The sequence below is a fragment of the Mercurialis annua genome, linkage group LG4 (assembly GCF_937616625.2).
Source record: "Mercurialis annua linkage group LG4, ddMerAnnu1.2, whole genome shotgun sequence".
NCBI classification, from domain to species: Eukaryota; Viridiplantae; Streptophyta; class Magnoliopsida; order Malpighiales; family Euphorbiaceae; genus Mercurialis; species Mercurialis annua.
Genome location: NC_065573.1, coordinates 15,828,034 through 15,855,465, shown reverse-complemented (window position 1 = coordinate 15,855,465; position 27,432 = coordinate 15,828,034).

Genomic DNA, 27,432 nt, shown 5'->3' with positions numbered 1-27,432 from the left:
TGTACCTTCTGCCTAAAATGTAATATTGAAGAAGATCTCCAATATTTAAAAGTTCATAGATCATAAAAAAAATAAAAAGGTTTTAACATGCAAGCTAAAAAGATTTCAAAATTTTATATTTGGATCATATATCTTATACATGCAACTCCAAAAATTATGAATTCAACATGATATTTTAAGTGTTTTCAAAATTGAACTCACAATAGAAAAAAACTTCAATGATGAAGTAATTATTGAATTAAAACATGCTAACAAAAAGGTGGGTTTCAGCCAAAAAGGCGAAAAATATCACCTTCTCAACTTAAAAGTTTTGTGATGTGTTTAGAGAGAAAGGAGCGAGTTTTGTTTTTTTAAAGACAGAAGGGGTAAATTTTATACAATATTTGATCTAGCTGTATATTTATTTATCTATTAATAAAATTAGACAAAAGGTATAGAAAAACGCTCGTAATTTTCATAAAAATTGAGATCAGCCCTTTTACTTTTTTTTTTTGATATAATCAAACCCTCTTTATTTTCAAATAAAACAATTAACCCCTTTCGTCCAATACCATTGAAACACTCGTTGATGGCTGACATGTCCCTCATAATTATATAGAAAAAAAAATATTTAATATATTTACTGAAAATTTAAGAGGATACATATCCAAAAAATAAATTAAAAGAGTTTATTTGTCCGTATGTAAAACTCTAACTAATTAATTACCTGTATAAAGAAATACTACTCTCTTCGTCCCAAATTGATATGCACTATTCTACTTTTCTTTGTCCCAAATTATAGGCAGCCATTTATTTCTTAAATGATAAAATTTCATAGATACCCCTATTGATTATACTATACTGCATTAAGAAGGGGAAAAGGTTTGCTTATACCCCTAATGTTTATCCCAAGACCCGGATTTTCCCCTTGTTTGATTTTGGCTGAATTACACCCCCGACGTTTCAAAACTAGTCTATTTATGCCCTTATTTTTTACAGTGTTAAATAATTTAAATTTTCCGTAATCTGTTTCCTACGTGGATGATGACATGGATGATAAGGGCATAAATATACCAGTTTTGAAACGTTAAGGGTGTATTTCAGCCGAAATCAAACATTAGGGCAAATCCAGATTTTGGGATAAACATTAGGGGCATAAACAAACTTTTTTCCCATTAAAAAGATAGCAAACACCACTAAAAAGCAAAGTTAACATTACATTAAATAAGGATATGTGTATTGTCAAAAAAATAAAATAAGGATATGTGTGGTATGTTTTTATGAAATTACTCATTTTACATAGATTTACTAAAAAATTTAGAACAAAGGATTAATTTACCTCCTCAACTTGGCACGAAATATCAAATGATTCATTCTCGCCGTTTTTAGTACAAATCAACCAAAAACTTTTCTTTTTAGCTCAAATCAACCCCTTTAACCAAATACACCTTAAAAAGAGAATGCGATTGCTAATTATATTAATTAATCCTAATTAACCACAATTAAAATCTTAATCAAAGACAATTAAAATTTTAACTAAACCTAATTAGCCTAATTATTTTAATTAAATACTTAAATCTAACCTGCCGAAAACCGACGCCGAAAACCGCTGCCCGATCCCATACCACCGCAAACCGCTCCTCAGACGAGGAGCTACTGCTCCTCCATGTTGGAGGAACAACGAGGAGCAGTAGCTCCTCATTTCAACAAAGAGCTACTGCTCCTCATTTTAGGAGGGGAGCGATGCTCCTCACCTAAGATATGGGGCTCTATGAGCAGATCTGCATCTCCTCAAGCGAGGAGTTGCTGCTCCTCGACTAAGGAGGTGGAAGTTAAGAGGAGGGTTGGCGGCGGCGGATGGTGGTCGAAAAAATGAAAGAAAGAGGAGAAAAGAAGAAGGAAAAAAAAGAGAGAGGAAGAAGAAGGGAAAAAGAGAAAAAAAGTTTTTATTTTTTATTAAAAAATAAATTAATTATTAAATTTTTAAAAATTAAAAGATATAAATGAAAATTAAAATTATAAAAAATTAATTTAAGAGATAAATAAAAAAATTAAGAGTGGCTCTAACTTCTTTTTTATTTTTTTTATAGAGAGTGTATTTCACTTACTTGAGTAAGAGTGGGGGAGGAGATTTTTGAGCTAAAAATGTAAGTTTGGGGTCTGTTTATACTAAAAACGGCGAGAATAACTCATTTAATATTTCGCACCAAATTAAAGAGGTGAATTGAGTTTTTGTTCAAATTTTTTAATATTTATATTTGTCTTAAATATGCTATCAATTTGGAACTTGAAGAGTATATATCAAGAGAGTATGAGTATGGTGAGATGAATTGAAGGCAAAATATCAATTTATGAGTTAGGATTAAGTGAATGAAGACAGAAGACTTATGTCTGTATTGGACCCACTATTAAATCCTCAAAGCCATCTATTTTTCTTTCCAAATTTATCAAACATTATTAACATCTCTCTCTCTCTCCTTCCTTTTACTTTCTCTCTCTAACGCATACTTACTTCAACACTATGCCAATCTACATCACTGATTATCGCCCACAAATCAGATCACCATCATGATCATCAACTTCTTCAACCCAATCATCACTGTACGAGGTTCTCAAAAGATGCATGTCACTGCTACTTTCTTGTAATGAAATCTTGATGTTGAGATCCATTGTTGCAATGATTCTGTTAGCTTTTTCTCTTCTGCTACTACCGGTGGTGTTGCCGCCACTATCGCCGCCGCCGCTGTTGTTCTTGTTTATTCCAGTTTTTATACTGTGTCTTCTCGTTTTCTTGGCTTTATCTCCGTCGCATGAGCCCCATAATACTGTCATGATCGGTACTGTTTGATACCAAAATAACATTAATTTTCTAAGTTGCAGCTTTTCTTGAACTTCAAATCAAGAAAATGAAGAAGAAGAAGTACGGAAGAAAAAGTTCGATGAGATAGATTTGTGTAAGTTTGAAATATAAATTTCTTTCAAATAATCCAAGTTATGTCTGTACGTGAAGTTTGGTCATTTCTTTTGTTTATTTTTGTATTTTATGTGAATATTTTGATTACACTTGAAGAAAGTTCACAACTTGACATAAAATTGCTCAATGGTAGATGCAGAACAATTTAATTAATTATTTTACTCATTTTACATTATTTTTTACATGCCCATGTAATTTTTTAAAATTCTTGACCAATACGGAACACAATAACGTTACTTGTTATTTTATAAAGCCATCTAATCATACTCGATATTTAGAAACTAAAACATTTATCTATAATAAATATTATCAACTAAATACTAATAATGAAGTGAAGATATTAATTAAATATAGTAAAAAAATTACAAAAATGTAATTTAATAGGATTCAACTAATTTTCTCAGAACATTTACAGTTAATTAAATCATAAATGATTAAGGATGATAAATTAATTAAAATAAATAAAATACTTATTTTAAAGTTTTAGTGGATATCTAATTTTCTCTTTAAACATAATGGAAGTCGTAGATAATTATAAATAATAGATAAATTAATATAAATTAAAGATAAAATCATAAATAAAAAAGTGTTTATCTAATTTCATAAAGTAAAAAGAAAATTATATAGTTCATGAGAATATTACATAAAATTAATATAAATTATTTCATATGCTAAAAGGACTATAATTATAAGCAAAATTCACAAAATTACACATCAAGGATAATAAATAAATGAATTAACCCATTTGATGGTTCTTAAACTAAATTATACTTGTTTTGTTCATCTGGTTCTTAAACTATTTTTTATCCTCTGATCCTTCAACTTAGTGAAAAATCATTTTCGAGTCCTTAATTGACAAAAACGACGCCGTTTAGAGTATCAAATTGCATTTTTAAAAATAACAAAGCAACGTCGTTTTTATCGTCTAAGGACTTGAAAATAATTTTTTGATGTGTTGAAGGATCAGATAAGGATAAAAAATAGTTTACGGACTGGATGAATAAAACAGGTATAATTTAGGGACCTGAAAATGGGTTATTCCTAAATAAATTAGTGATAGCCCGCTAGAAATCAATAAATGATAGCTACATGGAATGTGAGAGGGTTTAATAACCCTCTTAAACAATCAGATTCACAACTGACCAGGGCACATATTGCTACAATGTTATTCCATTCGGTTTGAAAAATGGAGGGGCACTATCAGCGGTTAGTCAATTTTCAAAGATCAGTCGGGGAAAAACATTGAGGTGTACGTAGATGATCTGATTATAAAGAGTAGCACGCTAGAAGAGCATGCCAGAGACTTAGAAGAGACCTTTGCAGTATTGAATAAGTTTGGCATGAAATTGAATCCAGAGAAGTGTGCATTTAATATCAAAGAGTGGAAATTTTTGGGTTACCTAATGAGTCAGAGGGATATAGAAGCAAACCCATAAAAGATTCAGGCCATCCTAGATATGAGTGAGCCGCAAAGCATTAGATAAGTCCAAAAGCTTAATGAGAGGGTAACAGCTTTGGACGGTTTATCTCTTCGTCTGCTAAGAGATGTTTACCTTTCTTTAAGCAACTTTGCAACATGAAGAAATTCGAGCGGAACAACGAATGCCAGAAAGCGTTCGAAGAATTAAAGACGTTTTTTATCAGTCCACTATTGCTCAGCCTACCTATAGTAGGAGAAATTCTCTACCTGTACCTTGCAGCAGGTAAAGAAACTATAGCGTCAGTGTTAGTAAGGGAGGAAGGAGAGGAGTAGTTGCCCATATATTACTCCAGCATAACATCGAAAGGCGCAGAGTTGCATTACCTAACGATCGACAAGTTGGCGTTGATGGTTGTTGTAGCAACAAAGACCGTATTTCCAACGACACACGTTCATAGTCAGAATTAATCAACCTCTGGGGAAGGCGTTGCATCAGCCGGAGACTTCGGGCCAGATGATCAGCTGGGGGAGCACGACATAAGGTATGAGCCAAGGAAGACATTAAAAGCATAAGCACCTACTGATTTTGTGATAGAAATAACAGAGAAGCTAGATGGAGCAGAACTCATAGAGGAGGCTACATGGAACCTCTACGTGGATGGTGCCTGCAGCGACCTTAGAACAAGAGCAGGCATTGTCTTGTTTGGACTAAAGGGGATAGTAATCGAATACGCAGTACATCTACAATTCAACGCAACCCACAATGTGACAGGTATGAAGTTAATATATAATTTGAATTAAAATAATAACTTGTTATAGCAAACTAACAGTATGGCAGAATATGAGGCTCTCATAACAGGGCTATTCATGGTGAAGGAATTGAAAACGGAAGTATTGCGGATACATAGCGATTTTCAATTAGTCACTGGGTAAGTAGGAGGGCAATTCCAAGAATAACATGCTAGAATGCCAAAGTACATGGAGAAGGTGAAAGAACTTTTGAATGAAATTGAAAAATTGGGAGGGGAATGGGAGATCCTTCCCATACCCAGAGAAGAAAACACAGCCGCAGACACAATCGCCAAGGTAGCAGCAGCGAAGAGCCAACTGTTCACAGAAATGAAGATGAAATAAGAGCGTCTGATATCATCTGTGGACACAGAAGCAGATGTTTTGCCAGTCGCAGAAGTAGACACACTACTTTCATACCTTAACCGATGGCATCCTACCAGAATAGACCACTGCGGCTGCTAAGGTGATTAGACAATCAGCGTCATACTCAGTCCTAGACAGGGTACTCTATCGAGCACCAGCCACACACCCTTGGTCCCGATGCTTGACGAAGGAAGAAGGGCTATATGTCCTGCGAGAAATTCACGTAGGCATCTGTGGAGCTCATGAGGCATCATCTACTCTTGTCTGGAAAGCATCATTACAGGGATTCTACTGGTTGTCTATGAAGAAAGATGTTGAAGACATAGTCCTCAAATGCGAGAAGTGTCAGAAATTCGGTGCAGTAATACGAACACCCGTGACAGAACAACACCCTATTGGCAGCCCATGGCCATTCATGACATGGGGAGTGGACATGTTGGGACCATTCCCTCCGGCTCGAGGATAAAAAAATTCATAGTAGTGGCGGTAGACCACTTCACCAAGTGGGTGGAAATAGAGCCAATAAAGACGACCATAGGGAAGATCCAGACCTGGCTATCAAAAGAGGTCATGGGAAGGTACAGTAATCATATTTTTTATTTTGGTATTATTTATGTTGGAAACCACTAACGTAAATGAACAGGTTTTGTATACCACATTCCCTAGTTACCGACAATGGAAAGCAGTTCGACTCCCGCACATTCAGAGTGTACTGTGAAGGGCTGAACATACGACTGAAGTTCACTTCAGTAGCCTATCCACAACTTAATGGGCTTACTGAAGTCACCAATAGAACAATTCTCATTGGAATAAAGAAAAGACTTGACGACTTGAAAGGAAGATGGGTCGATGAGCTATACATTGGGCCTATCGCACCACACCTAGAAAAGCAACTAGAGAAACTCCTTTCAGTCTGGTTTACGGCACAGAGGCAGTGCAACCAGTCAAAATTGACATGCCATTATTGAGGGTTCAGGTGTTCGATAAAGAGAAAAATGAAGAATTCATGAGATTATGTTTGGATCTGTTGGAAGAGATAAGACCCCAAACCGCAGTCAAGGCAGAAGCATATCGAAGGCAGATGGCTAAATACCATAACGCCAGGTAAAATAGAGGAGATTTGCATAAGGAGACATGGTACTTCGAAAAGCAGAAATTGGAAAGGGAGCAGCTGGAGTTGGCAAACTAGAAGCCAATTGGGATAGTCCGTATCGAGTTGTAGAAGTTGTAGGGAGAGGGGCTTATAAAATCACTTAATTTAGAAGGGACGATCCTCCAAGAACCTGGAATGTAAACAACTTGAAGAAGTACTTCCAGTAAATGTAATTCCTATTTTCAAAATTAATAAAGCATTGCATTCTTTCCTTTCCATGAAATATAGTATTTGTTTTTTTTTTAGTTCTGAAATAGCGAGCCAGTTCAAATAAAACATAAGTGCTCAAAAAATAAAGAACTTAGAAGTTTTTGTCCTCTCAGGACAATTACAAAAGAAAGCTAGCTCAAAAGAAAATAAAATCAGGCCAACAGGCCTACACAACATCATCTTCGGTAGGAACAACTTCCTCTGGAAGAACTTCAAAATCACTAGCAGATAATGCCTTCTCCAAGAGGGCATCCGAGCCAACAACATCTTCAGGGACAACATCAGATTTGCTCTCAACAACAGCGGGAGGATCAGCAGCTAGAGGCTCTTTATCACTTTCTCTCTCAGCTTGAATCTTATCACAAGTATCAACAATGTCAAAAAAAGGCGGGTCAGAAAAAGCTAGTCCATCCTCAAAAGTGGAGGTGGTACCAGCATCAGATGGAGGCAACACAGAAGCAGAAGCAGTCTCTTTATCAACACTTTCCCCAGAAAGTTTTTTCTTTGCAACAGTCTTCGCCATGACACGCTATCCCATGGAGCGAAGATCAATATAGAAAAAATTTATGATGTCATAATCAGGCTAGTCCTGGCGAACCACATCCATGGCAGTACCCCAGAAATCAGTTAAGCAACCATAAATGTAGGTTGACATCCTTTCCGCTTTCCCTTTGTACATCCAACAGCCTATCACGGACCCCCCCGCACCTCTAAAAGAGAAGCTTCACGATCAGCAACCTTCCGCTCCAAATCCTATTCTTGTCAACGGCAGTTTGTAGAGAACTTTTTAACTTGTTGATTTCCAATCGAGCAGATTGCTGAAGAAGCGCAGTCTTTTACTCATGTTTCTCCATCAGATGGTCTTTCTGTTGACGCATAATGGAGATACCTTGAACAACCTGCGCAGAAAGCCATGAAGCACTAAAAATAAAATATGTGCCTGAAGTAAAAGCAATAATGAAATAATTAGCATCACAAAAGTAGAAATAAATACGTGAAGCAGAGTGGCTTCAAACTTATCGAATATGTCATCAGCGGGAATGTTTTTCCAAGCTTCCATATCCCCGTTCAACCGAACAAACTTGGAGTACAAGCCATATACTTCTATATCTCGAACAGAGGCCGAACCGAAATGTTCTTCAATCTAAACGCGCGGATCTGGACACAACTCTAAGTCAAGTTTTCTACGCTTAGCAGGAGTTTGTTTGGGACGGGAAGACAGCTCAGGCCTTTTCTTAGAAGAAGAGTCTACCCTCTTCAATGGAGGTTTGCTAGCCGCAAATACAGAAATAGACATCGTCTGCGACCCCCTAGACGCAGTAGGAGTAGACGCAGGATTGGCAGATGTAGAAGCAGCTATCCAACTCCTCAACAGAAATCTTAATGTCATCCAAGTAATTCATTTCTGAAAATAAGATGAATTAAATCAATAAATGCAATAAAAATTAAAAACTATAATTCATTTGATGAGAACTTAAGTCCAGAAAGGAGTCAGATTCAGAGGGTTCGTGGGAGTAAGACTGACTACCCGCGCCAGAGGTTCCTGAGAACCACCATAATCATCCACAAGGGGAGCATACTCAGGGAACAGACGAGCCAAGTAATTATTCACTAAGTTAGAGGCATTGAAGCACTTGATACATGCAGTACCAAGGAGTTGCTCCAAAAGAAGCAGATCCTTCTTTGGAGGTTTTACACCAGCAATCATTAAGGGTTTGTCCAACCAAATATAGGGAAAAGAGGAAAAAGCATCCTTATGACCTATGGAGAAGAAAGAATTTTGCCAACATTTGGTGAGTTTAGAAAGACCGGCAAGCAAACGTTTGCCTAGAATAAAAGGGAGATAGAGGTAAAACTCGTTAGCTCGACAAGAAGTATTAATAACTTCAGCCAGTAAACCAAGGGTTAGAATGATATTTTTGCGGTTGATTAACTCAACAAAGGCGAGTAACAAACGTATGGCATTTGGGTGGATTTGTCCAAGAGGAATTTTGTGAGAAGTGATAAAATCGCGAAAGAAAGCACTTAGGAGAAATCGAAGACCACCTCGCTACACAACAATCTGATTAATATCAGGGAGATGGTTAGTGCTAAAAGATGAATCACAGGAGGACAAAGTATAATCTAAAGGAATTCCATAAACTTCACGAATTTCAGCAAACATTCTATCACCAATTTTAGAGACGAAATCACCTAGGTCCTTACGATAATCTACATTAGTCCCAGAAGAGGGGGTAGCTACACTAGATCTGATGTGAGTCATGATGCAAGAAATGTAAAAAGAAGTAAAAGGAATACCTGATATGCAAAGAAGATGATTGCAAAAATATAAGGAAGAAAAGGAAGAGAAATGAAAAATCACAAATAACAAATAAGAAAGAAGAAAGAAAAGCCTTTATAAAGAAGGGGAGAGAAGAAACACGTGGAGGAAAGATGGTACAAGTTGTGAAGCGAAGAGGCGGATAGTTTGATTTTCAAATTTTTAAAATTCCAATTACGACGCCGAGTGGCACGTTGTCAAATATTTACTTAGAGACCAAGTTTACCCTAAGGAATCCCGATTTTAGCGCATAGCATTTGATGAAACTAAACAACCATAAATGGTTGGACTACGAAATAGGGTGGAGAGGGGCTAATGATGGATACGCGGTTGATTTAGACACAGAAAGTCAAACACACCAAAGATAGAGGATGTCAGTACACAGACGCCTGATGGTTGGAAATAGTTAGTAAAAACATGCCAGTAAGATAAGGTCCATAAATAAAATACTCTCCAGAATCCGGAAAGATAGGAGATCTAATCTTTATCTTTTAGCAAAGTCCGAGTTAAAAACAATCACAGGAAGATGGTGATGCGGGTATTTTATATAGCACTTTATCCGGTGTAAAATTGTGTTATTGCTTTGTTTTGAATGACTTTACGCTTGAAAAGGTGTTTGTTTTGTAGGATATTGCATTTGCAGAAAGTAAGACATTTAAAGATCGAAAGCGAGAAGTTCAGAGTGGATTGCGGCGTTTGGGAGAAGTAAAGACTTCCTGCCGGGAAAGCCATTCCTGCCGGCCGGCATGAAGCCTTTGCCCGGCCGGAAAAGCTGTTGAGACAACTTCCTGTCGGGCAAGGCACATTCCTGCTGGGCGGCAGGACCTCTTTCCCCGCCAGGAATATCTGACGAAGGGTTTTTGCTCCAAGTCCTAATTCTAATTGGATTCTTACCTCGACTTAAATTCTAATTGTAATAGACTACTAGAACTTCCCCTATATAAAGACTTAACTCAAGGCTATGTAATCATCAAGTTTTTCATTAATTTCTTTTCTACAAACAATTTGTCTTAGGTTAATTTTCTTTTAGTCCTTAGTTTTATTTGAAGACTTAAACCTTCGAATCATTGATTCGAAGGCTTGTGTTCCGGATAATTTCAGGTTTTTATTCAAGTATTTTTATTTCAATCTCTTGTTTTAATTATGTTCATTATTATTAATTATTTAGTTAATTCAATTATGTCTAGCTAAATTTCTTGAGTTGGAATATTGTGAGTAGTATGGATGCTAGGTTTAAATTCTGAAAACTAATTTTTATATCTTTCTTTGTTAATGCAATCCTTCGTTATTGAGAGTAATGCTTGCGATTAATTGGCCAATAATTGCATGAACTTAGATTAAATTGTGAGGAGGGGACTTAAGCAATTTAATTGGAAAAGGGTAATCAAGGCATAATTACAAAACATGAGTCCGACCACCATGTTTGCGTTATGTGGTCTATGTGGATAATTAATCGGTAATGCGTTATTTAAAAATTTCCGTTTATCTTCTATCGTTCTGTAATCCGTGACAGTAAGGGTGATTCGGGATAACGGGTTATAACCAATAGGCTAGCAATAATATAGGAATATTGAGCTAGTATCTTCGATCTATCCTCCATTGCATGTAACAATTAAAATTGATTGATATAAGTTAGATTTGTAAAGCATCAATAATCTATACGAAAGCAATATTCTGAGTTATTTGTCGTTATTGTTAATTCTTTAGATTATTATTTTCTGTTTTTATTAGTTTTAATTAAAATCACACAAACCTTATCTTTGTTTAGTTCAAATAATTCTTAATTAACTATTTTGGTACTAAATTTTATTCCTCGTGGGTTCGACTTTTACTTATCATTATATTACTTGATTTATCTAAGAGGGACGGACTCTCCATTCAATCAGCTGCATGTGTGGAGACGTGATTTTCCAGAACTATCCCGTAGATAGAAATTAACACATGCCTATATCCGTATATATCCATATTTTTTGGAAAACGTAGAAGCATCTTCCAAAACCATAGGGAGGGGGATTTATATGCTTATTTTGTCCTCTTGTCCCTATTGACTAAACATTATGGAAATGGTTTATTATTATTATTTTTAATTTATTTAATTAAAATATATTATGTTCAATTATTTTAAATTTGAATTTAAATATACCTCATTTTCCTTAATTTATAATAATTTATTCTATCCGAATAATTCAACATGCGTTACATTTCTACTTGTTATTTTATTTAACTTAAATTTATTATTTTCAAGTCACTTTTTAGTAATGGGTAGTTATTCAAGCGATACAAAGAGGATAGGAGTATGTTTTCGAAAATCAGCCCGGGTATTATTATCATAACTCGTTCTCCCGACGTCGGATTTCATCGATTTAAACGTCCCTGGAAAGGCAACACGAATACCTACAACTTTCATGAAGAGGTCCGGTACGGATTCGTCCTCTAAGAGGGACGAAATCTCAATTCAATCAGCTGCATGTGTGGAGACGTGATTTTCCAGGACTATCCCGTAGATGGATATTTACACATGCCAATATCCGTATATATCCATCTTTTTTTGGAAAAGGTAGAAGCGTCTTCCAACACCATAGGGAGGGGGATTTATATGCTTACTTTGTCCTCTTGTCCCCATTGACTAAACATTATGGACATGGTTTATTATTATTAGTTATAATTTATTTAATTAAAATATATTATGTTCAATTATTTTAAATTTAAATTTAAATATACCTCATTTTTCTTAATTTATAATAATCTATTCTATCCGAATAATTCTACACGCGCCCCATTTCTCCATATTATTTTATTTAACTGAAATTTATTATTTTGAAGTTCACTTTTTAGTAATGGGTAGCTATTCAAGCGATACAAAGGGGATAGAAGTATGTTTTCGAAAACCAGCCCAGATATTTTTACCATAACTCGCTTTTTCGATGTGCGCTTTAACTGATTCAAACGTCCATAGAAAGTTAATTCGAATACCTGCAACTTTCATGAAAACGTCCGGTCCGAATTCAACCTGGAAAAGGGACAAAAATGCCCTTGAAGCCGCTGCATGTGTGCGCAGCTTTATGAAATCTGCATGTACCCAGTCCGAGTATTTAATTCGTAAATCGTTTTTCTGACATGGTATTTCATCGATTCAAATGTCCCTGGAAAGGTAACTCGAATACCTACCACTTTCATGAAGACGTTCAATCTGAATTCGACCTAGAACATGGACGAAAGGTGCCATAAACCTGCTGCATGTGTATATCAGTGTGAAATCAATGTATATTACGATTGTGTATTTATGTCATAACTCGTTTCCCGACGTCGGATTTCATCGATTCAAACGTCCCTGGAAAGGCAACTCGAATACCTAAAACTTTCATGAAGAGGTCCGGTACGGATTCGTTCTCTAAGAGGGACGAAATCTCCCTTCAATCAGCTGCATGTGTGGAGACGTGATTTTTCAAGACTATACCGTAGATAGAAATTTACACATGCCTATATCCGTATATATCCATCTTTTTTTGAAAAAGGTAAAAGCATCTTCCAAAATCATAAGGAGGGGGATTTATATGCTTACTTTGTCTTCTTGTCCCCATTGACTAAACATTATAAACATGGTTTATTATTATTATTTATAATTTATTTAATTAAAATATTTATGTTCAATTATTTTAAATTTGAATTTAAATATACCTCATTTTTCTTAATCTATAATACTCTATTCTATCCGAATAATTCAACACGCGTCCCGTTTCTCCATATTATTTTATTTAACTGAAATTTATACAAAAAGGATAGAAGTATGTTTTCGAAAACCAACTCGAGTATTTTTACCATAACTCCCTTTTTCGACGTCCGCTTTAACTGATTCAGATGTCCATAGAAATGTATTATTTATAAATTTATTATTTAATATTTCATCATTTCAAGTACTCTCCATCTTATATAATGAACTATTTTATCCGAATAATTTAACACGCATACTATATAATATAATTTTTTTATTTAAATTTATTAAACTAAAAATTATACTTTTTACGAAAAATTAAATAAATAACAAATAAAAATTATATCTACCCCACGACCGTTAAAAAAATAACGGACTGCTTCTTCTCATCTAAGAAGGAGCAGTCCAGAGCTCCTTCTCATAGAGCTCCTTATCATGAGAAAGAGCTGCTGCTCCTTCTAAAAGAGGGAGCAGTCTGGTGCTCCTTTTAATGAGAAAGAGCAGTCAGGTGTTTTTTTTAAAAGGAGCCGCTGTTTTTCGATGTATTTTAAAAATTGGATGTAAATATTTTAATAAAAATTAAAAATTAATTAACTATTAAAATTTATTTTAATATTTTTAAGGTTGAATTTTTTTTTATTTTTCCAAATTTAATCAAATATTTTTAAGGTTGAATTATAAAATTGATTAAAAAAATTGTAACCTACAAACACATATTTAATTATAAAATTGATCATAATGTATTTTTTATTTTATTTATATTAAATTTTAATAAAATAAAAATTTAATTATAAATTTAATTATATTATATTTTAAAATTAAACTTTATTTTTTCATTTATAATTTATTTACTATACCTCATGCATTATTTTATTTTTTTCAAATTTATATATTATTAATTTTTTCATTTCAACAATTTATATATTAATAAATTTTTGAATGATAATAAAAAATAAAAAATATGTGTGTTATTAAAAGGCTTATCCCCTTAAAAACCCCTCACCTTTTACCCCCAATTCGTTTGCACTCTCACATTGCAAAACCACCAAATATACCCAAATTACGACCTTTCACTTTCAATTGCACCCTCAAGTATTAATTTGATCTCTTTTCACTTGAAAAAATAGATTTATTTTTGTTTTAAAAAAATATTAAGTTCTATTTTAAAATATATGCTAAAATTTAAAGTATTGATTTGAACATTTTTCAAGTGAAAAGAGGTCAATTTAATGTTTGAGGGTGCAATTGAAAGTGAAAGGTCGTAATTTGGGTATATTTGGTGGTTTTACAACGTGAGGGTGCAAACGAATTAGGGGTAAAAGGTGGGGGGATTTTAAAGGAATAAGCCTTATTAAAAAAAAAACAAGTGAAAGGAAAGCAAGTGGAAGTTAGACATCTTTTCTATTAAAGAATATGTGGGTCGGGTAACATCTTATTTGTAATTTGCCTACATATTTTTCTAGAGGTAAATTTTTTATTTTTTCCTCTTTGTCCTTTTGTGCTGGACGGTCCAGCGCTGGACCTTAGACAAGCCCTAATTTTACAGTTTTCAAGAGTAACAAATACTAATCGATAACTCTAATCATACTTAATCATATAATAAAGGAATGAGTGCACCTAATAAACATGTTTCTATCCTGTCAAAATCATAAATAATGAATAATATATAGTAATCAACAAGATTAACATATCTAGTATTATATGTTACTAATTAGTTGCGCATGAACAATTCAATTAAGCGACCGAACTCTGATACATTAAAAAAAATGCATATGAATTAAACAATAATATAAATAAAATAATATATTTTTTTAAACAACTTATGACTAACTATGATAACAGAATTTAAAGATTTTGGCAAAACAAATCCTAATGTTTTCTATTTTTTGTAATTTAAGCTAACGTTTAAACGTTAAAAAACAAATTCTAACCTTTCCAATTTTGATATTTTGTAGCTCAAATTGTTTTTATGCAATTATTTGCATATATGTGGCAGACATATTATTAGCATATTAAATTCTAATGTTTTATAATTTTGCAAATAAATTCCGACCTTTCACATTTTTTCACTATGTAGTTTAAGAGATGATAAAATGACCAAAATTCGAAATGAGAGTATAAAATATAAAATTAAATTTAAATTATTAAAAAAATGAAACGTTAGAATTTATTTTGTCAATGCCCTTAAAATTTATGTAATTTTTCTAAAATATCAATTTATCGTGTGTCATATATGGTCATCTAATAATAATCTACTAAGTTATCGTGTGTATATATATATGGCGGAAGAATTCTATGTGAAGTTGAGTTTTGATCCACGAAATCCGACAGTTTAAAAAAGTAAAAAGAATAAAGAAAGGAACAGTTCCTCAACTTGTAGTTAATTTATTGAAAAGTATATTAACAATTTGAACATATTAAAATTAAATATTTTGACTGAAAATGACACATTGTGGGCAAAATCATTCTCTCTTTTGCACCAAATATTAGAACAACAATAATCATAAACAGTGAATTATTTAATACAAATAAAGAGTGAGATGCATTGAATTGTGTAGATGAAGTTGATCATGAGTATATATTGTCATCACCAATCTTGGACAGCATACCTCAGAACCATCAAGTAATCTTGGCTTCACTTTTGTAGAAAGTCTAATTCTCTCAGAAGCAGTCTTTGGATTCATGTACACAAATTTGAATTTATAACATCTAACTAATTTACTTTATTTTCAACTTTTAAAAATTGATAATTTTCATAAGTACAACATGTTAATAATAAAAAGTTACAATGAAAATATATGTATAAATTGCTTGTAAACAACTTAAAATTAATAATATGTTTTAGAAAATTTAAGTTTAAATTAAAAAGAAGATATTGGCAAAATAAATTTCGACGTTTCAGTTTTATAGCGATTAAAGCCTAATGTTCAAAACGTTACGAAACAAATCCTAACCTTTCCAATTTTTGCATTTTGTCGCCTCATTTTGAATTTCAACCTTTTTATCATCTTTTTACGCTATAAAGTGTAAAAAAGCGAAAGATTATGATTTTATTTGTAATATTCTAAATACGTTATGATTTAATATGTCAATACATGTATCTAAAATGGCTGCCGCGTATGTAAATAATTGCCGGAAAATGGTTTGGGCCACAAAATCCAAAAAATGAAAAGGTTGGGATTTCTTTTGCCACGGTTTGAACATTACACTTAATTCATTAAAAACGTGAAACGTTAGAATTTGTTTTAGCAATACTCCAAATTAAAAAAAAAAACTAGAATTATATAATAATAATTTAATTTCATATTGTTGGTTGATTTTTGCAAGTATATGGTTTGTAAGTAATAAAGGGACTATTAAGTCTGGGTTGTCGATCCCTCAGAAAAAGTGATATTCTAATCACTAGATTTAAGCACCCTCAATTTGGATAACAATTAAAAGGGTTGTTTTGAAATTAAACTAATAAATCATAAAAGAAATTAACAAAACTAATAACAATTACACTAAACAAACACGGTTTGTTATCAATTAATTAAAGCTATTAGAAAATGTCATTAAATGTGATGTTTCAATCATGATAAAAGATCTACGAGTTTGTTTTATGATTTAGGCTATTCAAAAGTGATATGTCAAGCTCTCTCGAGTCAAATAACACAACTAAAACTCAATTACATTAACTAATCAATTAGTAACTCAATCTCGTGTTATCACTAAATCCAATAATCAACTAATTTTTACTTATGAAGCTAACCCTAAGAACTATTAACTATTAAATCATTCTCATGTAATTAATTGTTAACTTATTGATTTCTAATTCTGTATTAAAAACCGCTCTCTCGAGTCAAGTCCTAACACATGTATCTAGATTCAATAGGCAAACACTAAACCTAGCATTAAGCACAAGAAATCAATACATAAACCAATAATCATAATCTCAAAACACACGTATATTCTAATGACATGTTATCGATGAAAGGACAAATAGTAAGTTTTGAGGCTCGAGCTATTCTAAGGCATCAAATCAAGCTCTCTTGAGTCAATGAAATCTAACTAAAGGATCGCTACTTCCTTAGTAAACTCACCATAGCATAATTACTAACTCAATTAACTATCCAATTAACACTTATTAAGTAAACCCTCCCGAACGCATTCTCATGTTATTAGGTTTTAGTTTATTGTTAATTAGATCAATTATAAATAAGCTCCATAGAGTCATATCTAACATCCAAATTCAATGATTAAGTCATAAGTTTAACCCTAGCATTAAGCATTAATCATTAGTTTACAAAACTCAACCCAACAATTCAATCATCAACAACAAGAATTAGATATACATCATGATAACCCCAATCAAAGGAATTTAACTACACATTAGCTTTGAAGTGAAATCCAAGAAATAAGAGAAGATTAAGAACATAATAAAAATTCAATCCATAATAACATTAATACCCAAGTGGATAAGGAGTATCAAACTCTTATCACCCATGCACAAGATATCGTATCACCTCAAGTTTAAGGATTGTATGTACTATGTAATTTATATAACGTTATGTGACTTAGGTGATATACCATGTAAGCATTATCTTATCTCGCTTGTTTGAACCTACTTATCATATGAGTGTTCCATATATTTATTTCAATCTTCATCAAGTAGCATGAGACCTGTTACCTCCACTCATTAGTAACTCTTTACTAATCGAGAGAATAAACAAAGGAGCCGATCTAGGATAATATGATGCTCGGTTCATAGGACCCAATTGATCGCGAACGGTTATTTAGATCACTTGTACAGAAGAATCTGTCACACATATTCTTAACACTTAAGAATATATTCATCAACAAGTCGACCATAGAATAATATGTATCTATATTAATATTTAGTCAAATTAATCATTATTTAGTTCAAGTAAAACATATAGCTTTTTGCCTTTGTGATTAATTCATACGAATGTTCATTGAAGTATGACTCTAAGACGTCACTAACAATTTAATAAAAAGGGTATGGATAAATGATTTGGTTTAAAAATCGTGTAGTTGGGTCCGATTTGAAAATAGGATATTCTGGTTAGGTCTGGTTTGAAAACTAGGTAATTGAAAAATCTGATTTGATTAGGATCAAAATTTGGATAAATTTAGAAAATATGGCTTATACGATTATGAAATTATTTGGTTGCATGCTGGTTCTATGACTCGTTTGTCAATTATACCATGATTTTAAAATTTTGTTAGTTTGATATATCATTTTTCAATTTTTGCCAAATATACTCAATACTCACAACTTGTTTAGAGAGACATTTACAAACTTATCATACTTAGTGCATAGAATATTGTTCAATGTCAGCTAAAAACTAAACATGAATATATATATGATAAAATACTCCAAAAGATGATGGATCAAACTGACAAAAATTTAAAATTACTATATTTTTAGCAAATGAAACATGATTGTGGGTAGATAAAACCATTTTGCCTAAAGCTAATTATAAATAATGAGAAAAAAGCTTTACTAACAAAGTTAGGTGTATCATGTTAGCAGCCCCCTCTCTCTCCGTACACCCTAAAGTCCCACCAGCAGTATTACAGGCACCCAACAATGGAGAAAAACGAAGCCGCATCCGCAGCCGCAGCCAACAACGTTAATTGAATGATATTAACGTTAATGGTTTGGTATTATAGCAAAACATCAGTGATGATGGCTGTTATTACAGTACTACTCGTAGCTCTACCACCGTTTTTGCCACCGTTATCAGCTCCTCCTTTGATCTTTCTGTTCATACCAATCATCATCATGTCTGCTCTACTCACCCTCGCATTTTGTCCACTTCAACTCACAAATATTATTTCTTTTAGATTCTGTTGACTTGTAAATATGCCAATGTTTCAAGAACATCGTAAACTGATGATGTGCATACACTTAAGGTAAAGTTTGTTTTTTAGGATATTTATGTGTTCGTTTTGATATCATACACTTAAGCTATTAATCACTCTTCCATTACTTTAATTGCTAATTTAAATGTTTCGACATGATCGTCGAACATTTTGAAGTTTAAGAATTTTGAAGAAATTCGTATTTTTCTGTAAAAATTCTCAAAATATAGTTCTATAATTTAAGATATTATCGTGTTTATGTTCTATTATTTTATATTAAAATAGTTTTGTGCATTACTTTTGTTGTTTAAATTCTAAAAACATATCAAAATTTAAACATTTTTTGTAGATCATTTTTAAAATTTGATGAATGATAAAATATATTATTAGTCACTGATGAATAAATTATAACTAATTTATAAAAAAAGATTAAATACTATGTAAACTTTTCTTGAGAAAATTATAAGATTGACTAATTACCGCTTGATATATTTGAAATTTACTAATTACCTCTTCATATTTTATTTCAACGTGATATATACCTCGTTGTCAAGGGGATTTCAGCTCTTTCTGATAGTTGGACATTAGGACAAAATTAGTTTTTTTTAATAGAGAAAAAACTAACAATTTCAATCTAAACTATGAGGGTTCATATAGTAATTTTCTCTTTTTTTTCCCATCTACAAGGAGTAAATTTTATTGAAAGTGTAATTTATAAATCAAGGATATAATGTAGTTCAAAAATGATATGGCAACTTATGAGATTTTACATATTATACGATCAGTTTATGATATTTTAAACTATATCAAAGTATACTTTTATTTTATAATAATATATTTTTGCTAGTGAGTAATTAGTTAAGAAAAGTAAAGAACAGTATATTTATTTCAATCCGTCCTTTTATTTTAACAGATTACACATTTTAACACAATCTATATTTTTTCTAATTTAATTAGTTTTTGGAATTTGATATATGTCACGGCCCAAATTCATGAGCCGCGACCGGCGCTAACATTTGTGAGTGATAACTCCGAAACTCGTAGTAAGCCTAAAAACATAGTATAAATTTTCGCTTTCCAAATCGATTATAATTTTATAAAACAAATTTCATATATGTATGTGACCCCATTTAAAACAATCATCAGAGTTAAAAACGCATATATATATATAAGGAGTTCTAGTCTACTGCGGATGTTTAGAATGAAAGTTTTATTTTTCAAATCTCGTATAAAGAAACTCCCAAGAAATTAAAACTTCAGAAGCTTGATTCTTCAAATTGATACTCCTTCCGTCCCATTCTAATTGAACATATTTTCTATTTTGGGTGTCCCATTCTAATTGACAATTACTATTTATAGAGTACTTTTCACACTATTTTTTTCTTTTTACCCTCTTTAATTAATGCAATTAGAAAGCATATTTTTAAAAAGTTGTGATGCATTTAATGTAATGTGAGGATATAAAAGTTATGTTACCAAAATTTCTTAAATAATGTGCAATTGAAATTTTCTCAATTAGAATAGGACGGAGGGAGTACTTACTATACCTGAAAAATGGGAGGGACAATGGGGTCAGTATAAAACTGAGCGAGTTCACGATATTATAAGAAAATATTACATCAAGGGTGAAAACATTTTAAAAATCGCTTTATGAAAAATAACGTCTTTTCATATTATACTTCGAATTCATATAACTGACTCGTATTCGTATTCGATCTCTTTGTTTTAAGTTAAATTTCTTTAATCTTACTTGTCTGACATCGATAACAAAGTCAACTGATGTGTTCTTATACCTGACATCGATAGCAAAGCTAACCGATGTGTTTCGATTACCTGTCATCGATAGCAAAGCCAACCGATGTGTTTCTAATCACCGGACATCGATATCAATGCCAACCGATGTGTTTCTGATCATCCGACATCGATAGCAAAGCCAACCAATGTGTTTCCGATCACCCGACATCGATAGCAAAGCCAATCAATATGTTTTTAATCACCTGACATCGATATCAAAGGCAACTGATGTGTTTATACGTCTGAATCCGATAGCAAAAGAAACCGATATATCTTGTTTCATACTATAGTTATCGTTCTCGTATTGGTTCTCGATATATTACATTTGATTTTCTAATCATATGAGTCTCGCGGACTTTTATCGAGTATTAGTGAGATATAGATCCCAAGATAGTTCTAACAAGTTACCTCGTATCTCGGATTTTATTATTGAATGTACCTTAGCACAACTTACCTGATACGTTTATCTATGGTTTTTTTGATCTTTATTTGGGCCATAGGATGCACATTACAAATTAAGAACATACATATATAACACACGCACATATAGATTTGTCATTATGATTTATAGTACATAAAGGAATATATGATACTTCTTTATCTATATATTATTCGATTACGTATTACAGCTACTTTACCCCTTCCCCGTATTTTTAATACTTGCATTTTTTTATATACTTATGTTATTATCAAAATAACATATTACGATAAACAATCATTTTCAAAACATACATATAAGCCGATCGTAAAATATAATATCCAACCATACAAATATATTCATATAGCCTTTAGTTTATAAAAATACTTGACTTTATGAATATCGACGAGCAATAAAGTGTACTCACCACTTGCTATCCAATATACTTCGATCAATGACACTCGTCAAGATTCACGGCCACGTCTTCCGGTAGTAGATTGCCTTGCCGTTTCTAGGACAAATACATACGTAAATCGAATAAGAATCTAACTCTAGAGATATCCTAGTCTCGAGACATAAACATACTCATAGTTCGTTGAGTTCTAATCGCGTCTAATTGGATACAACTCTATCTTTTCTTATCGATACTTATTACCATATTGATTTGGTCTTTAGGTTTAAGAATTAAACGTTACATCTTTGTGGTGAACTTACGTCATCCTAAGTATACAGTACACCTATTACACAAACATTTTGGATCAATTCTATATGAAAATGCATTGACGGAACAAAGTATCATTTCTGCCTACAAAGGCAGAACATATACCTTGTACTAAACCATGTATCAAACTCATTATAGAAACAATTGGAAACCCTTTGGAAAATTTATATCCCTATTAGTCTATAATTATAATAAAAAAGCCTTACATCAATATAAGGTCTGTACACTAACTTATATCAATTTTACTAAACAAGGTTCAGGCTTCAAGACAGACTGAGCAATATAATGTCTTGATCAAAACGATGGTCTTAGAGACCGAATTAGGAAAAATTTAAACTTAGATAGTTGTAGATAACATCCTCAAGTTTCTGTACCAATAAACAGAACTCAATTTGGATTTACACAACTCAAAAATTCAATCTCGCACCAAGGCTGTAATTAATAAAAATTCTACGTCCATTTTCCGTCAAATTCATATCCATAATTCCTATCAGTTAAAACATTTTGAATCAACTTCGATACATCACCATAGGTCGAAAAATGACCTAGGCAACCCGCCCTTGGCTGTTTCCTTGGTTCGTCGTACCAAGGCTCCTCGTGCCGCGATGAGCACTGTCGCGTCGCGAGGGCAACCCTCTCGCATACTAGGCGCGACGTGCGAGCTTGGGAAGAAACTCCCATATGGCTAAAAAAAGCCCTAACATCAACTTCTGACATGCTTCCACACCATAATACCACAAAACCCAACTTAACACAACTAGTAGAACATCAAAACATCAAGATTATAGGAAATAGGGTGTTTTCAATGTATTTAAATGTTTAGGCTATTTATATGTGCACTTAACTTTTATCTGGGTTATTATCATATTGTGAAACCAAACTTTTATATATCGATTTGATATTAATGGCGGTTTACCCCTTTGGAAATAATATCATTTTGGAGTATTATAAGTTGGAAAATTATTTTATAATCTTTAATTAAGATAATTACTAGGTTAATTATCATTTTTGAAAATATTGGCTTGGTGTATCATTTTGGCTAAAGTTACGTTTTGAGATAAATGTTTTCCTAACTCATTCGGGTTAAATATTTGATGGTAACTATTGGTTATTTATGTTTTATAGCTGTTAAGTTTCGTTTTAAATTTTGATTATTATTTTTATCAAAGTTTTTTTATTAATTATAAACTATGGTTTATAATTGGATATTATATATTTATTTTATCAAAGTTATTTATTGGGAATTATAAACTATGTTTATTATTTTGATAAAATATTTGGGTAGGTTAGACTTGGGTCGCCTGACATGTGAGGGTAGTTTGGTAGTTATCGGTTACTCGGCTAACCCACTATTTGGAATTTGAAGTGATTTATTTTTTAATATTTATTTAAATAATATTTTCTGAAATGGATTTTAAAGTGCGAACTCAATAGGCATGACTTGTTGTTGACTTTATAATTGTTTGAGTATTGTGTTTACTCTGTTTGGCTTTACCTTAACTTGTTGTTTGTGCTAGTCCTATCTAGTGTCTAGTACTCTATAGAGTTAGGGTCCGATTTAATAATTATTTGTATTTGTTTAGACTCGTTGACCGTTCGTGCTTTTGAGGGGAACTCAGTTTAGGTTGCTTGTCAGGAGTTATCACGTGGATTAGCAAGCAGTGAGTTTATATCGCTATTAACCGCTTTATTAAGTAAATTGTATTTTTTGCATATATATATATATATATATATATATATATATATATTGTATATATAGCTTTTGAACTGTTTTCGACATTATGGATCTGAATTAGAACGGGCTACTCGATTGGTATCATCGAGATTGCGTGCGCACCGGTAAATGATCATATGGTATTTGAGGTAGGTTAGAGATACGTCTCGCCTTGATGAGGGCGGCGCTGGAAGATACGTCTCCTGGAACTCACGTGTATTTCTTTGAGTGACAGTCGGGGGATCGGTTATGGAGATACGTCTCACCGACACGACAACTGGATTTATATATTTGTGGTTTAGGGTTTCAATGTTTATCTATAATGATAAATTTCTTTACAAATGTTTAAGGTTTTTAAAAGATTTTCACTTAATAAATGTAAATAGTTGTATGAATTCCTCTCAGTATATCTGACCCCGTTGTTTTCCTAATTTTTCCAGGGTTATGATTTTGAGCGAGTTAGCTTGTCTCCGATTATTTATTTCCTCGGAGGATTTACTTTTTTTTAAATAAAGCTGTTAAACTGATTTTAATCTTAGACCGCAATAGTAATTAGAAGTCCTGTTGTTCTAGTACTTATTATCGGTTTAGTTAATTTGACATTATTATGTTAACCCTGGTTATTTAATATTTATGCCATATTGTAGACTCGGAGTTGACCGAGTATTTACAATTTATATGTTGTTTACATAAACTGCTAGATTAGGTTGGAGTCTTGGTTGCCCCCGAACATGTGGTATTATGCAGGTACTTATTATTATCGATATTTGTATGTTATCCGTAAGATTTGCTACGAGTTTCGATACAACCATACCCTAGCGCGGATCGCGATCTATGAAAATGGGTCGTGCCCAATATATGATCAAACATGATTGACCTAGTACATATCACTAACAGCGGGGTATTACATTCTTCCCCCCTTATTAAACTTTGTCCTAGGATTTTCATACAACTTACTTACTTTAGTCGACTAATATCTTCACCATTATCCATAATGGTTATATTCTATTTGTATTACAATACTTGTTGGTGTGTGGAATTGTTATCTTCACTCTTGCACTTCTAACGCAATAACATCAATTATTATTGACGACTTCTTCTCTGATATCGTTTTCTATAACGATATTAGCCGCACTTTATATGCTTATGACTTTCAGTTCTCGATCTTTTCTCTTTATCCGATGTATATAAATCTATCATCATTTTCCTCATTTGATATTTAACAATATGGACTCTTATCCCCGTAATTAAAATCTTAGTTTAATTTCCGATAAACATTTGTGTATTACTTAGTGATATCTTATCATTGGCAGAATAATTGTAAGGGGTTCCAGCCAGTGGACCACCCTTAGAACGGTTGAAGGATATAGTCCCATTCCACGGGGCAAACTATGGGTAGTTTGAATCCAGCGGACAACCTTCATGCCAGCAGAGAAGTAGTAATCGGGCTGACAAACGCATAGTAAACCAGAAACAAGGGACATGGAATTAAAACCACGCAATTGTATCTATTTTGGGCGAAATACTTAATTTATGAAATTTCTTTTTGTTTTCAATCGTCTCGTGTTGCTTTTTATTCATAATTTATTCGCTTTTGTTTTACCGATCTCGTGTTGTGTCGTTGCTATATTATTTTGGTGATTCGCCTTGACATTGTTGGATGTTTGTTTATAACTTTTTCGGGTGTGTGCCTTATTTATTGTCTTGTACTTCAAATATTTTTAGGAGTTAATCAACTCTTTAGGGCATATGTCTTTTTTAGTGCGTTTCTGTTTTTAGTGTTAATCTAAACTTTTTTGGGCATATGCCTTTTTTATGGCGTTTCGCCTTTATTTTTTAGAGTTAATCTAATCTCTTTTGGGCATATGCCTTTTTTAGCGCGTTTTGCCTTTGTTTTTTAGAGTTAAACTAAACTCTTTTGGGAATATGCCTTTTTAGGGCGTTTTGCCTTTGTTTTTTAGAGTTAATCTAAACTCTTTGGGAATAAGTCTTGTTTGTTTTGATTGTGCAGTTTTCCTTGAGACGAGTTTGTGGAAGAAAACTTTATTTAATTTGAAAATGCAGGTACATAAATTAAATGAAAATGAAATAACAAAATCCTATCATACTATGGCGGTGCCCTAGAAATCTCGCTTGTGCTTCATACCTTTTTCTGTGCCCTTTGTTCATTCGTTCTCTGGTTTTGAAGTTCCACTATAGATTCTTCATAACATTTTTTGGGGATTTCTTGATCTCCTCTTAGGGTGATGACCCCTTTTTCTGTTGATACTTTCATTGCCAATGCCCTAATGCTGGTGACAGATGCAAAATCATATAGGAAGGGTCTTCCTAAGACAGCATTGTATGCCAACTCCATGTCGACTATGTTGAAACGAGTCCTTATCTTTTTATTCACTCCTTTTTCGGGACCGATTATGACCTCCAGGGTTACCGCTCCGAGGGGGTTTATTGAGGTTCCTCCCAACCCTGAAAGTTGTATCGGTACTGGACGCAAACTTGTGACCATTCCTCCTAGGATTTTATGCGCTATGTTTGTCATCAAATTCACAGCGCTTCCCTCATCTATCAGGATCAGCTCCATGTTCCAGTTTTCTATGATTGTTGTCACCACCAGTGCGTCGTTATGCGGCGCCTTTACCTGCCCGTAATCTTCGGTATCGAAGATCACCGGGGGCATGTGCGTTTCCCTATTGTTCATCACTTCCTTTCTTTGCTTATTTCGTATATTCGGACTGCTCGGTCCGCCTCCATTAATTATGTGGATGGTTCCTAGAATTTTGGAGGGCCTCTCTTCTTCCACTTCTTTCTTGTTTTCTATATTTTGTTTTTCACCCTAATCGTGGGCGTTGCTTTTCTCTTTTCTTGCTATGAATTTTATGAGTTCCCCTGAATCGATCATTCATTCGATTTCAATCTTGAGGTATGGCACTCATCTGTGGGTGGCGGGAATAGTTGTGGGTGGCGGTTTCCGGCGGCGGTTTTCGGTGGTTTTAATTTAGGTGTAAAATAATTAGTCTAATAAGGTTTTACTAATATTTTAATTGTGTTTAATTAAGGTTGTAATTGTAATTAACTAAATTTAATTAGCTTAATTAGTAATCTCACTCTTTTTTGGGTGTCTTTTTGTGTCAGAGGGGCCGATTTGAGCGAAAAACGCAAGTTGTGGGTCTGTTTGATCCAAAAACAGTAGAAATGACTCATTTGATATTTCGTGCCAAGTTGAGGGGGTGAATTGATTCTTTATTCATTACTTTATAAACATACACATCAAATTAGCCAAAAATCATGAAAAATTGCTGTAAAACCTAAATTAGGAGGAACAATGGAGCAGGCAGTCTTTATTTTTGGTCCAAAATGAAACAAGGAAACATTATGATTAATGTTAAGAGGCACCACTTGTTCTTGTTATATATACACTCAAGTAGAAATATAAGTTTCTGGTTAACTGAACAAAGACATGTTACAGAGTGCAAGTTGAATCCAATTAGTAATAACTACCTGTCCACCTACCTTCAAATATTAGTACTATTCCTCATAATTAATGAACACTTTAAATACCCTTTTTTTAATTCCTTTAATTTTGGTCTTCTAAACTAAACCTTTTTATATTCTCTGATGTAATTTTTAAAAAAAATCATCATTCTAATTGGCTTTCTTGCTGTTTTGATGTTGAAGTTTTTTAGCTTTGGTTCGTTCTTTTTAATGTTTTTTTTCACTTTTTTGCTCTTAGTTTTGCCATTGGTCTTGCCACCTTTGCCTCCTCCACCAATCATATTTCTCTTTTTACCTCTTCTTATTATGTCTTTTCTTATTTTCTTAGCCTTTTCTTCTTCTCAAACACCAAATTTATCTCTCTTTTCTCTTCATGCCTCCATCTCTCTATGAACTTCAATTTTTTTTATTATAACTTATATGAGATGAGGGGCTATTTTGCACGGAAATTTCTCGAGTCTGTTCTATCGTCGTTTTCGAAAATGCCTCTAGAACACTAAAA